At 33.7% G+C, this 12942-nt stretch overlaps 1 pseudogene; it reads left to right on the top strand.

Moving 5' to 3' along the window:
* The first annotated feature begins 7363 nt into the window (after positions 1-7363).
* On the top strand, positions 7364-12542 carry LOC105111277 (scopoletin glucosyltransferase-like; annotated as a pseudogene).
* The last annotated feature ends 400 nt before the right edge of the window (positions 12543-12942 follow it).

The raw sequence follows: 12942 nt of genomic DNA on the forward strand, positions 1-12942 counted from the left end.
GTCTGGACCTGAGAGAAAAGAGAATAGGGGCATATATATATATATATATATAAAGAGCGTAGACGGAGACCATATGTAAGGGAAGTCAAGATTCACGACTGTGAATCACGATCATACAAAGGTTTGCAGTAGAAAAGTTGTCTTAAGGTGGGACTGTTGGGATCTTATTTTCAGACACATATTTCTGCAATACTGTTTTCCACTCCATCCCTGCGAATCTAACTTTTTTTTTTTAATTAACGTGGCTGTCCAGCCAGTTTGTGCACATCACGATTAATTTTACGGTCACAACTAATTTTACAAACTTTAAAATTAACGATAGGCTCTAAATCTCCAATAACTATCATATGACAGAATCTAACCTTTCTTCCGGGACAGAGTGGTCGCTATCCTATTACAACATGGTTCGAAGCGTCTTTATAGTGCGCCCTCCCTCCTGGACATGAATATCATGGAAAGAGCTGAGAATAGTGTAGGGACATTAAATTAAACTTTTAATTCAATAATTGAAACTTGAAATTAGTGGGGACACCATCTTATTCAGTTATTGGACTTCAGCTGTCATGGTAAAAGAGTTTTATCTTGTGACTGTTCTTGATAAATTTGACTTTTCTTCGCTTGTTTACGACTAGAGGTTATTATGATACTCATCGGAATATACATAGCTTGTCGAAGTGTGCGCTCTAATGAAACATCCTTGAGCTGAATATATCATTTGTACACGTACTAAAGACAGCCACCACTCGCAACCACTAAAATGGTAGTATATTTATATACTGTATTTTTAAAATATTTAATTTTTATTAAAAAATAGTTTTTTTATATATTTTGAATTGTTTTAATATAATGATTTTAAAAATAATTTTAAAAAATAAAAAATATCATTATAATATATTTTAACACGAAAAATATTTTAAAAAATAATTATAACTATATTACTAATCAGCCAATCAAATATCACAAAAACTCTAAATTTTAAAAAGTTGAACCATTGATGTAATACAACATAAATTTAGCATGTGAAGCTTGATGGATCATCAGTGTGTCTCTTGCCTGTTTCTTAAATTTTGAGATTCATCTCATTGCATTTTTAAACTCTTCAATCATAGAGCTGATAATGAACTAAAAAAGCAAATGAATGCTTCCCTTTTGTTTCATACTCAATATCTTTCATTTTGGCACTTGACATCCCCTCATCTCACAATCATAATCTTTGAATGCTTCCTACTCGAGAATAAGAAAGAACATGGAATGACATATTGATGATTAATATCCTCAATTTAAACTTAAACAAGTGAAAGAAAACAGAGTGAAAGATGTCTTCACATAAAAGCGAAAAAAGTGACTGTATAATATGAAATTAGCAGCCATACAATGATCAAAAACCATTCAACTGGGCCACTTATCAGCTGTTTAGATGCACTAGAATTTGATTCTAAATTCAGACCCTTGAGAAAAAACCACGCAATGTTCATGATTCTGTGCTGAAACAAGTCTTTGATTGAACATCAAAAAGGGCCTTCGCTGTTAAGAGAACCATCTCAATTGTGTACCATGCTAAGGGAATCCGAACCCATATACACATGCAGAGGGCATAAATTATTTTCTCAATACTAGCTGTTCAAATTAACCTCAAATCCACCAAGATATGGATTCTAACAATCCCCGATTCTTAAAGGCCCAATTTTATTCAAAACGTACCTATTCATTTTGTGGATACGCATCCTAAATTTTTCTAAGCACGTGAATTTCTAAATTGAAAGGTCCAACAAACGTTAATGAACCTTACCAGACAATCATGCAATAAGAGAGCCTGTACAATTTCCTTTGTCTTATGAAATATAAAGTCGGATGCAAAGCAGCACAGTTACCCTTTCCCAAGTTAATAACCCGATTAGTCGAACCACGACAATCTTAAGACTCTTGTCCACCACAAATCCAATTGGACTAACATCTGCTCACACATAAACCTTTCAAATGAAAAAGGAAAATTCTTGGTCCTGAGAGTTAAACTTGAAGCATATAATATATAGTTTAAGAAAAAAGATAACCAACCTTAAAGAAGATAAGAACAACACAAGAAAATTCAGAATCAAGATTTTTCTTCTGTTATAACAACTGAACAAGTCTTTTATGAGATTAAAAAAATTAAAAAAGGTAATAATTCATGAAAAAAGAGCAAACTAGAATATAATACACTCAATTTCAATGACTTTTCAATACTTTCTTGTTACAGTGATTTGGGGAAGGGTGAGTGTGTACAGGTATTCTCACACACTTAGATGCCAAGTTTGACTGCCAAATAGTCTCAATTAGAGAAAATCAAGTCTTTATCATGTTTTCAATAACTGTGCCCTAGTTTTCTATAAATAAAAAAGAGATAATAGAATTTGCTAGAATGTATTGTATTATTGATCACATCACGTATTTATATAAGAGCATTTACAATCATTCCAATAGATTAGGAATTAATTACTGTCCTGCAATTTATCAACTTATAGAATCAGTTTTATAGTAGGAATTCTAAAGTATACAGGTTATCTATTTCTAATAAGATTCTTAACACTTTTCCTCAAGTTAGAGAGTGGATATCTTGCACTCCCAACTTGTAGATCATAGGAACAAAAGTTTCTTTCCCTAAGGGCTTGGTAAATATGTTTGCCAATTGATGTTTAGAGTTTATATGTCTTGTTATTACAAAACCATCTTAGACCTTGTCTCTAATACAGTGGCAATCCATCTTGATATGTCTAGTACGTTCATGAAAGACTAGGTTGGCTGCAATATGCAGTGTAGCCTTGTTATCACAATATAACAAAGCACGTTCATGATGCAAAAGCCCTAAATCCTTCAAAAGGCATTGAAGCCATGTCAACTTATAACATACTCCTATCATTGCACGATACACTACTTCTGCAGAGAAGAGTGAAACTAATTTCTATTGTTTTGATCTCTAAGATATCAATAAAGGGCCAAGGAACACGTCGTACCCTGTGGTAGATCTCTTAGATAATGGGCAGCCTGCCCAATCTGAGTATGAATAAACCCTCAGTTTGAAATTAGTGTTCAAGGAAAAGAATAGGCCTTGACTAGGCGCACCCTTCAGATATGGAACAACCCGAAAGGCTATTTTCATATAAAGTTTTTGGAGTTTATAGCAGTAGAAAAGTTGTCTTATATATATATATATATAAAGAGGGTAAACGGAGACCATATGTAAGGGAAGTCAAGATTCACGACTGTGAATCACGATCATACAAAGGTTTGCAGTAGAAAAGTTGTCTTATATATATATATATATAAAGAGGGTAAACGGAGACCATATGTAAGGGAAGTCAAGATTCACGACTGTGAATCACGATCATACAAAGGTTTGCAGTAGAAAAGTTGTCTTATATATATATATATATAAAGAGGGTAAACGGAGACCATATGTAAGGGAAGTCAAGATTCACGACTGTGAATCACGATCATACAAAGGTTTGCAGTAGAAAAGTTGTCTTAAGGTGGGACTGTTGGGATCTCATTTTCAGACACATATTTCTGCAATACTGTTTTCCACTCCATCCCTGCGAATCTAACTTTTTTTTTTTAATTAACGTGGCTGTCCAGCCAGTTTGTGCACATCACGATTAATTTTACGGTCACAACTAATTTTACAAACTTTAAAATTAACGATAGGCTCTAAATCTCCAATAACTATCATATGACAGAATCTAACCTTTCTTCCGGGACAGAGTGGTCGCTATCCTATTACAACATGGTTCGAAGCGTCTTTATAGTGCGCCCTCCCTCCTGGACATGAATATCATGGAAAGAGCTGAGAATAGTGTCGGGACATTAAATTAAACTTTTAATTCAATAATTGAAACTTGAAATTAGTGGGGACACCATCTTATTCAGTTATTGGACTTCAGCTGTCATGGTAAAAGAGTTTTATCTTGTGACTGTTCTTGATAAATTTGACTTTTCTTCGCTTGTTTACGACTAGAGGTTCTTATGATACTCATCGGAATATACATAGCTTGTCGAAGTGTGCGCTCTAATGAAACATCCTTGAGCTGAATATATCATTTGTACACGTACTAAAGACAGCCACCACTCGCAACCACTAAAATGGTAGTATATTTATATATTGTATTTTTAAAATATTTAATTTTTATTAAAAAATAGTTTTTTTATATATTTTGAATTGTTTTAATATAATGATTTTAAAAATAATTTTAAAAAATAAAAAATATCATTATAATATATTTTAACACGAAAAATATTTTAAAAAATAATTATAACTATATTACTAATCAGCCAATCAAATATCACAAAAACTCTAAATTTTAAAAAGTTGAACCATTGATGTAATGCAACATAAATTTAGCATGTGAAGCTTGATGGATCATCAGTGTGTCTCTTGCCTGTTTCTTAAATTTTGAGATTCATCTCATTGCATTTTTAAACTCTTCAATCATAGAGCTGATAATGAACTAAAAAAGCAAATGAATGCTTCCCTTTTGTTTCATACTCAATATCTTTCATTTTGGCACTTGACATCCCCTCATCTCACAATCATAATCTTTGAATGCTTCCTACTCGAGAATAAGAAAGAACATGGAATGACATATTGATGATTAATATCCTCAATTTAAACTTAAACAAGTGAAAGAAAACAGAGTGAAAGATGTCTTCACATAAAAGCGAAAAAAGTGACTGTATAATATGAAATTAGCAGCCATACAATGATCAAAAACCATTCAACTGGGCCACTTATCAACTGTTTAGATGCACTAGAATTTGATTCTAAATTCAGACCCTTGAGAAAAAACCACGCAATGTTCATGATTCTGTGCTGAAACAAGTCTTTGATTGAACATCAAAAAAGGCCTTCGCTGTTAAGAGAACCATCACAATTGTGTACCATGCTAAGGGAATCCGAACCCATATACACATGCAGAGGGCATAAATTATTTTCTCAATACTAGCTGTTCAAATCCACCTCAAATCCACCAAGATATGGATTCTAACAATCCCCGATTCTTAAAGGCCCAATTTTATTCAAAACGTACCTATTCATTTTGTGGATACGCATCCTAAATTTTTCTAAGCACGTGAATTTCTAAATTGAAAGGTCCAACAAACGTTAATGAACCTTACCAGACAATCATGCAATAAGAGAGCCTGTACAATTTCCTTTGTCTTATGAAATATAAAGTCGGATGCAAAGCAGCACAGTTACCCTTTCCCAAGTTAATAACCCGATTAGTCGAACCACGACAATCTTAAGACTCTTGTCCACCACAAATCCAATTGGACTAACATCTGCTCACACATAAACCTTTCAAATGAAAAAGGAAAATTCTTGGTCCTGAGAGTTAAACTTGAAGCATATAATATATAGTTTAAGAAAAAAGATAACCAACCTTAAAGAAGATAAGAACAACACAAGAAAATTCAGAATCAAGATTTTTCTTCTGTTATAACAACTGAACAAGTCTTTTATGAGATTAAAAAAATTAAAGAAGGTAATAATTCATGAAAAAAGAGCAAACTAGAATATAATACACTCAATTTCAATGACTTTTCAATACTTTCTTGTTACAGTGATTTGGGGAAGGGTGAGTGTGTACAGGTTTTCTCACACACTTAGATACCAAGTTTGACTGCCAAATAGTCTCAATTAGAGAAAATCAAGTCTTTATCATGTTTTCAATAATTGTGCCCTAGTTTTCTATAAATAAAAAAGAGATAATAGAATTTGCTAGAATGTATTGTATTATTGATCACATCACGTATTTATATAAGAGCATTTACAATCATTCCAATAGATTAGGAATTAATTACTGTCCTGCAATTTATCAACTTATAGAATCAGTTTTATAGTAGGAATTCTAAAGTATACAGGTTATCTATTTCTAATAAGATTCTTAACACTTTTCCTCAAGTTAGAGAGTGGATATCTTGCACTCCTAACTTGTAGATCATAGGAACAAAAGTTTCTTTACCTAAGGGCTTGGTAAATATGTTTGCCAATTGATGTTTAGAGTTTATATGTCTTGTTATTACAAAACCATCTTAGACCTTGTCTCTAATATAGTGGCAATCCATCTCCATATGTCTAGTATGTTCATGAAAGACTAGGTTGGCTGCAATATGCAGTGTAGCCTTGTTATCACAATATAACAAAGCAGGTTCATGATGCAAAAGCCCTAAATCCCTCAAAAGGCATTGAAGCCATGTCAACTTATAACATACTCCTATCATTGCACGATACACTATTTCTGCAGAGAAGAGTGAAACTAATTTCTATTGTTTTGATCTCTAAGATATCAATAAAGGGCCAAGGAACACGTCGTACCCTGTGGTAGATCTCTTAGATAATGGGTAGCCTGCCCAATCTGAGTATGAATAAACCCTCAGTTTGAAATCAGTGTTCGAGGAAAAGAATAGGCCTTGACTAGGCGCACCCTTCAGATATGGAACAACCCGAAAGCTATTTTCATATAAAGTTTTTGGAGTTTATGCATAAATCTACTCAAAACATGCACAACAAGGTGATATCTGGTCTTGAAACAATCAAATAAATCAATCTACCAATCAGTCTCCTAAAACGACTTGGGTCTTTAAGCAAATCGCTCTTATCCGATAATTTTAACCCACGTTTTATGGGGATATCGATAGGGGCTGCACCCAATAACCTTGTGTCCTTAATAATTTCCAATGCATATTTTCATGGTGGCGCACTAACTGTTCCTCCCTCTATTGAAGAAGCCCCAACAACGGAGACATATATATCTCTTCTGTAAGATCATTGTGAAGAAAGGTGTTATAGACATCTAATTGATGGAGTGTCCATCTTCAAGCTACAGCTAGAGCAAACAGGCAGCAAATGGATACAATCTTGGCAGTCAGGGAGAAGGTGTCCTAATAATCAATTCCCTCAAATTGGGTGAAACCTTTAGCAACCAGATGAGCTTTTAATCTCTCTATAGAGCCATCGGATCGGTACTTGACTTTGTAGACCTACTAATAGCTAATCAAAGTTTCGCCTGCTGGCAATGAAGTGATGGACCAATGCCATTATGTTGAAGTGCCTGTAACTTAGACTGCATAATTGTTTGCCATTAGGGATGAGCAGCAACTTTTGAATAAGAATGAGGTTCTGTGATACGACCGATTGTGGCAACAAAGGAGCGATGAAGAGGTTGATATCTGTGGTAGGAAACATAAGTTGCCAGTGGATATCAGGTGCTTTTGGAGGCACCGGGTAGTGAGGAGGATGGTTGGGCAGTGTAAACATTAAAGTAGATATAATCACAGAGTTTGGCTGGGGGGGCCAGCATGGCGACTGGATCGATAAGGCGAGGTAGGTATGGGTGCTATGGTGATGTTTGTGTTAGTGGAGGGGGTTGGTGGTTCAAGTATGTCTGATTCCAATAAAAGAGGAGTGGACAATGGATTAGGGTGAGCAATTGGGAGTGATTGATTGATCATAGGATCGGTAGGCTTTGGGCAACGGCCTTATATGCAGAGAGTGGTGGGGGGTAAATTGCGTGTCTAATAGGTGAATTTGGGTGGCCAATGATGGTGTTTTTGGTGATGGAAAAGGGGAAGGAAAGATTGTGATCAGGGGTAATTAATGGAATGGGACCAGGATCGTAATGTTGGAAAGAAAACATGGGTTTGGCATTTGCAAATGTAAAAGTATTTTTATGAAATTGCATATCATGGTTAGTAAATTTTTTTTGTAGGATAAATCAAATAATTTGTATGCTTTTTGACCGATAGAGTAACCGATAAAAATAGAATGAATAGAATGAGAAGCAAATTTATGAGGAGCGTGGACATTGGTAGCATAAACAAAACATCTAAATACACAGAGATGAGAAAAAGAAGGTTGTTTTGAATAGAGAAGTTCAAAAGGAGTTTTGAAAGAGAGGACAGGAGAAGAGAGTTGACTGATGATATGGATAGCAATAAGGGCACATTCACCCTAAAATTGGAGTGGGAGTTGAGCATAAAATTTTAAAGCACGAGCTACTTATAAGATATGATGATGCTTACGTTTCACAATCCTATTTTGTTAAGGCGTGTGAACACAAGAATGTTGGAAAAGAGCTCCTTTTTCTTGAAAGAAAAGGTGAAATGAGAGGAATTCTCTATCATTATCACTTTGAAGAATTTTAATGTGAACTTCAAATTAAAAGAGAACATAATTGAAGAAATTTCTTTCAGATGATAAAGTGGCAGGTTGGTTGAGTGATGGTGGATGGAGGGTTGGTCATATTTTGCTTTGTCGCCAAAGCCACCAAATAGTAAAATCCATTATGTTGTTTACCCAAACCAATCTTCCTCCTCGTAACCAGATCCTATAAAAGACAACAATAACAAAAGAAAATTATTAAACAATTCAGGTCTTTTATCAAACGACTGACAAATATCAAATCCACTTTAAACATTGGTACACATAACACATTGTACAGATAATAGATAGAATTAATAGGTAAAAAGTCTTAGAGAAACTGCTAAATATATAAATAAAAGAAATCATTTTTCATGAAACAATCATTTTATATATTTTATGTTTCACAAAGGTTACTAGGATATAACAACATGCTTGGAAACCAATTCATCTTTGTCTATTTCTCTTTTTAAGGTCCAATACATATCTAAACTCATAAGCAAGATGATGAGTGGAAAGCAAGAATTGAAATATAATATAGGAAAATAAAGCTCGATCCTAGTCTCTGCAGCCATCCCAAATTAATGGATAAATCATTGTTCTATTTCTAGCCTTGATGTCATGACCCGAATCTCGGATCCATGATTGACACACATGTAAAGTTCCCCTCAAAGGTTCCATACCTATGCAAATCCAAACTTATATACAAGCTCATTCTTTAAATAACTCAATCAGAGTTCAACATAGTAGTAACAAGAAAACTAACTTCATAATATAATTCGATTATCTTAATACAAGAATTAATACAAATTTTATAGTTGTGGAGCACTAACTAGACATAAAGAAAAAGTACTAATTTCAACAAAAGAGCATGTTCTAAAAGTTCAACAAAAGTGATCCATTAACAAATTATAAGCCTGAAAAGATAAATAATGAGAAGGTGATTTCAACATCTCAGTGAATAGATAACATTCAATATACACACACGAGGTAATATAACAATAAGAATATATATACAATTATAGCTCTAAGTTCTTATTCGAAGGTTTCTCAAATAGACCATAATAAGAATATCATAAGGTAAAGTTCATTAGAAAATCAAAATGCAATGAGCATGAGACTCTGCACTGTGCGATGATCAGTCCACACAGATTGGTGACTCCCTAGACTACTTAGAGTTTAGATACAATGCGCACAAAGGCTAATACTACTCTATTAGCATGGGTATTCTGACTGGCATGCTATAGGTTCATAATTGTAATCAAATAGACATATTCATATCTGAAAGCTTAATTCGTGACATCAATCAAATAAGAAGCTATCAATTCAAAAGTCAATTTAAAATACATACTGGTTCATATTAAGAAGATTATGCTTTATCATAACAAGGATAATAATCAATATATATATTATCAATAAGCATGATACAATTTATATTAACAAATCAAATATTTATAATATTTCTCATGCATATAGAAAATTATTCACTTACCTAACTCGAAAGCAAACAGCATTCAAAAGCAAATACCGAAAGAAATTTTGCTAATATCCCACCGGTAGAATATCTAGATTATCTGAATACAAAAGAGATATATTAAAAAATAACTTAAAAGAACATATAACCTATTTAGTACACTTATCCAAGGTTATATACTATAACCCTATATGTTTTTAGGCTAAACTAGTTATTTTCCCAAAAACCTAAAATTAAACTATTTTTTCAAAATCCTATTCATAATAAAAAAAATAATAAAATTAGTAATAATTCACTAGATAACCCTCAATTATTCATCAAACCAATGTGCAAAAGCTAATGTTACAATTAGGGACCAAACTGGAATTTATCATATTTTTTAGGGTCAAATTTTAACTTTATCAAATTGGAGGACCAAACTAAAAAAAATCATGAATTAATGAATATAGTGGAATTATGTCCATTATTCATCCTCATTTCTGTCCATAATATCTAATTATACTCCAGGGACCATTCTAGAATGTTTTCAAATTTTTAGGGTCAAATTATAATTTTTTGTCAAATGAGAGGATCAAATTGAAAGTGTTAGAATTTTGTAGTTATACTGGAATTATGTCCATTATTCATCCTCATTTCTTTCCAGAATATCTAATTATGCTCCAGGGACCATTCTAGAATGTTTTCAAATTTTTAGGGTCAAATTATAATTTTTTGTCAAATTAGAGGACCAAATTGAAAGTGTTAGAATTTTATAGTTATACTGGAATTCTGCCCATAATTCATCTTTTATTCTATCCAGAATCTCGGAATATATTTCAGGGACCAATTTGTAATTTTTTCAAAGTTTGGGGACTAAACTATAATTTTCATAAATGAAGGGACCAAACCAAATTTTTATCATCTTCATCCTCAAGCCTAGAATTTCAATAAAAAGCCTACTGTTCTATCCAGATTTCTAACTTAAAATTCACTATTTACACAAATCATAATTCAAAATCATTATTTTTACTTGCAATTTCTCAACATTAACTTATTAACACATTATCTACAACAATCAATTCACAATATTCAAATTAATTCATCAATAAACCCAAAACACAATCTTTAAATTCTAACATTTATCATAACAAAAATTTAAAATTAAAAAAAAATATTTATACATTTTAAAATTTAAATCTTACCTTTAAACTTATTTTTTCTAAATTTATTCTGCTTCCTTTATCTTTTTCTTTTTTCTCTTCTTCTTTTCCTTTCGTTTTCTTCTCCCAATTTTTCACTCTTAATTGCAGATCTCTCTTTCTTTCCTTTTTTCTATTTATACTATCAAGTTTTGTTAATTACCAAAAAACCCCTTGAGCTTTTGTTGCCTTTTCCTACCTGTCTCTTTTAATTCGAAACATCACCTGGCCACATAGATTCACAGCACATCAGCTTCATGTCCTATTTCTCCCGTATATGGCTCGTGGCCACATGATCACAACCGTAGACATGACAAAGATTAGTTACTAGGAATAGGATTAAAGCAACCGTCGTTTCCACTCCCCATAACGGACCCCTCTTATCTAAAACAGCAGAAAGAGATTAGAAACTGGATCTTGATAAAATTTCCACTCCCCATATCAGCACTCACATAATAAAATTTCCTTCTGCTGAGGCAGGGCTGCCTGAAGGGTGTGAGAACCTAAGTTCTAATAAATCGTGGAACATGACTTCGGATCTCTTAAAGGCCATAAGCATGCTTCAACACCACTTTAACAGATCCTTAAAGAATGCCACCCAAATTGTCTCGTGGCAGACATGATGTTTCTGTGGGCTACAGGAGTTGTTGACAAGGTCGGGATTTCAAGGTTGAATTCCAATGGAACAAGTTTTTTTTGCATGTTTTTCTTTGATTCCCTAAAACGATGTGATTCCCATAAAAGAGTGGTTTCAGATTTTGAACCTTCTATAGTGCCTGAATTAACAGACCAGATAAAGAAGATAAGACAGCAAATGCAACTGCCAGATTACTTAAAACAGACAACTGAGAATGGACTTACAAGCTAAATAAAATGTCAGAATCAGAAGTGAGAAGCTATGGAGTCCTCATGAATAGTTTGCATAAGCTGGAACCAGCTTACTCAGAACACTACAGGAAGGCAAGGCACATCAGCCGCCATCACTTTGCAACAAGAACATTGAAGATGAAGCAGAAAGAGAACATATCGCATCCATTGGTGAACATGAATGTTTGAGATGGCTAGCCTTGAAGAAACCCAACTCAGTTCTATATATTTGTTTTGAAAGCTTGTTTGACTTCCAGCTACTCAATCATGTGAGATTGCCTTAGCTCTTGAAGCTTTTTTTCCAGAATTTCATTTGGGTTGTAAGAAAGGGTGAGGTGAGAAAGAATGAAGACGTGGAGGAGTGGTTGCTGGAAGGATTTGAGAGAAGGATGGATGCGAAAGGATTAATGATAAGGGAATGGGAACCACAGGTGCTAATCGTCGACCATGAAGCTGTTGGAGGATTCTTGACTCATTGTTGATGGAACTCAATGTTAAGAGGGAGTGACTGCAGGGGTGCCAATGGCCACATGGCCACTTTATGCAGAGCAGTTTGATAATGAAAATCTGATTGCATATGTTCTAAAAATAGGAATTGGAGTTGGTGCCCAGGAATGGTCAAGATATGAAAAGAAAATTCTAGTGAGGAAGGCCGACATAGAGAAGGCAATTATTCAGCTGATGGTTGACGAAGAAGAAACATGAAATAGAGCAAGGAAGTTGAAAGAGATAGAAAGGAAGGTAACGGAAGGAGGAGGATCGTCTTACTTTGATTTAACTGCATTGCTAGATGCATTAATGGCCCTTGAGACAAGCAAGCAAGAATATGCAGCACATTAACATGACTGTCTTGTTATAGTTTCCTATTAGAATGTTCAGAAAATAAGTAACGTTGTTAGCATAATGACTACCATTATTCAGGTTTTCACAGAAATAAAAAAAAGAGCATTTTACATGAATTTTGCATCCATACACAAGTCACAGATATTCGATGACTGTGCCTAAAAGAAAATACATGGTAGCTTTATTGACATCTCCAATGAATATAAAGTCTAAAGTTCAAACAAATAACTTGAATTGAAACGTGTTTGATACATCCACAGAGATCCGGGCTTTCTGCTATGTTTATGGTAAGCTACGGTAGTAAACCTTGTTTGATACATCCACAAAATTTGTTAAATGAAGAGAGGGTTGTTTAAGAATACGTTAAAAGTTGTTTTTAAAAATATATCTTAGTAAGTTTTTACTTT

This window comes from Populus euphratica, unplaced genomic scaffold (assembly GCF_000495115.2).
Source record: "Populus euphratica unplaced genomic scaffold, PopEup_1.0 scaffold3.1, whole genome shotgun sequence".
Classification (NCBI taxonomy): domain Eukaryota; kingdom Viridiplantae; phylum Streptophyta; class Magnoliopsida; order Malpighiales; family Salicaceae; genus Populus; species Populus euphratica.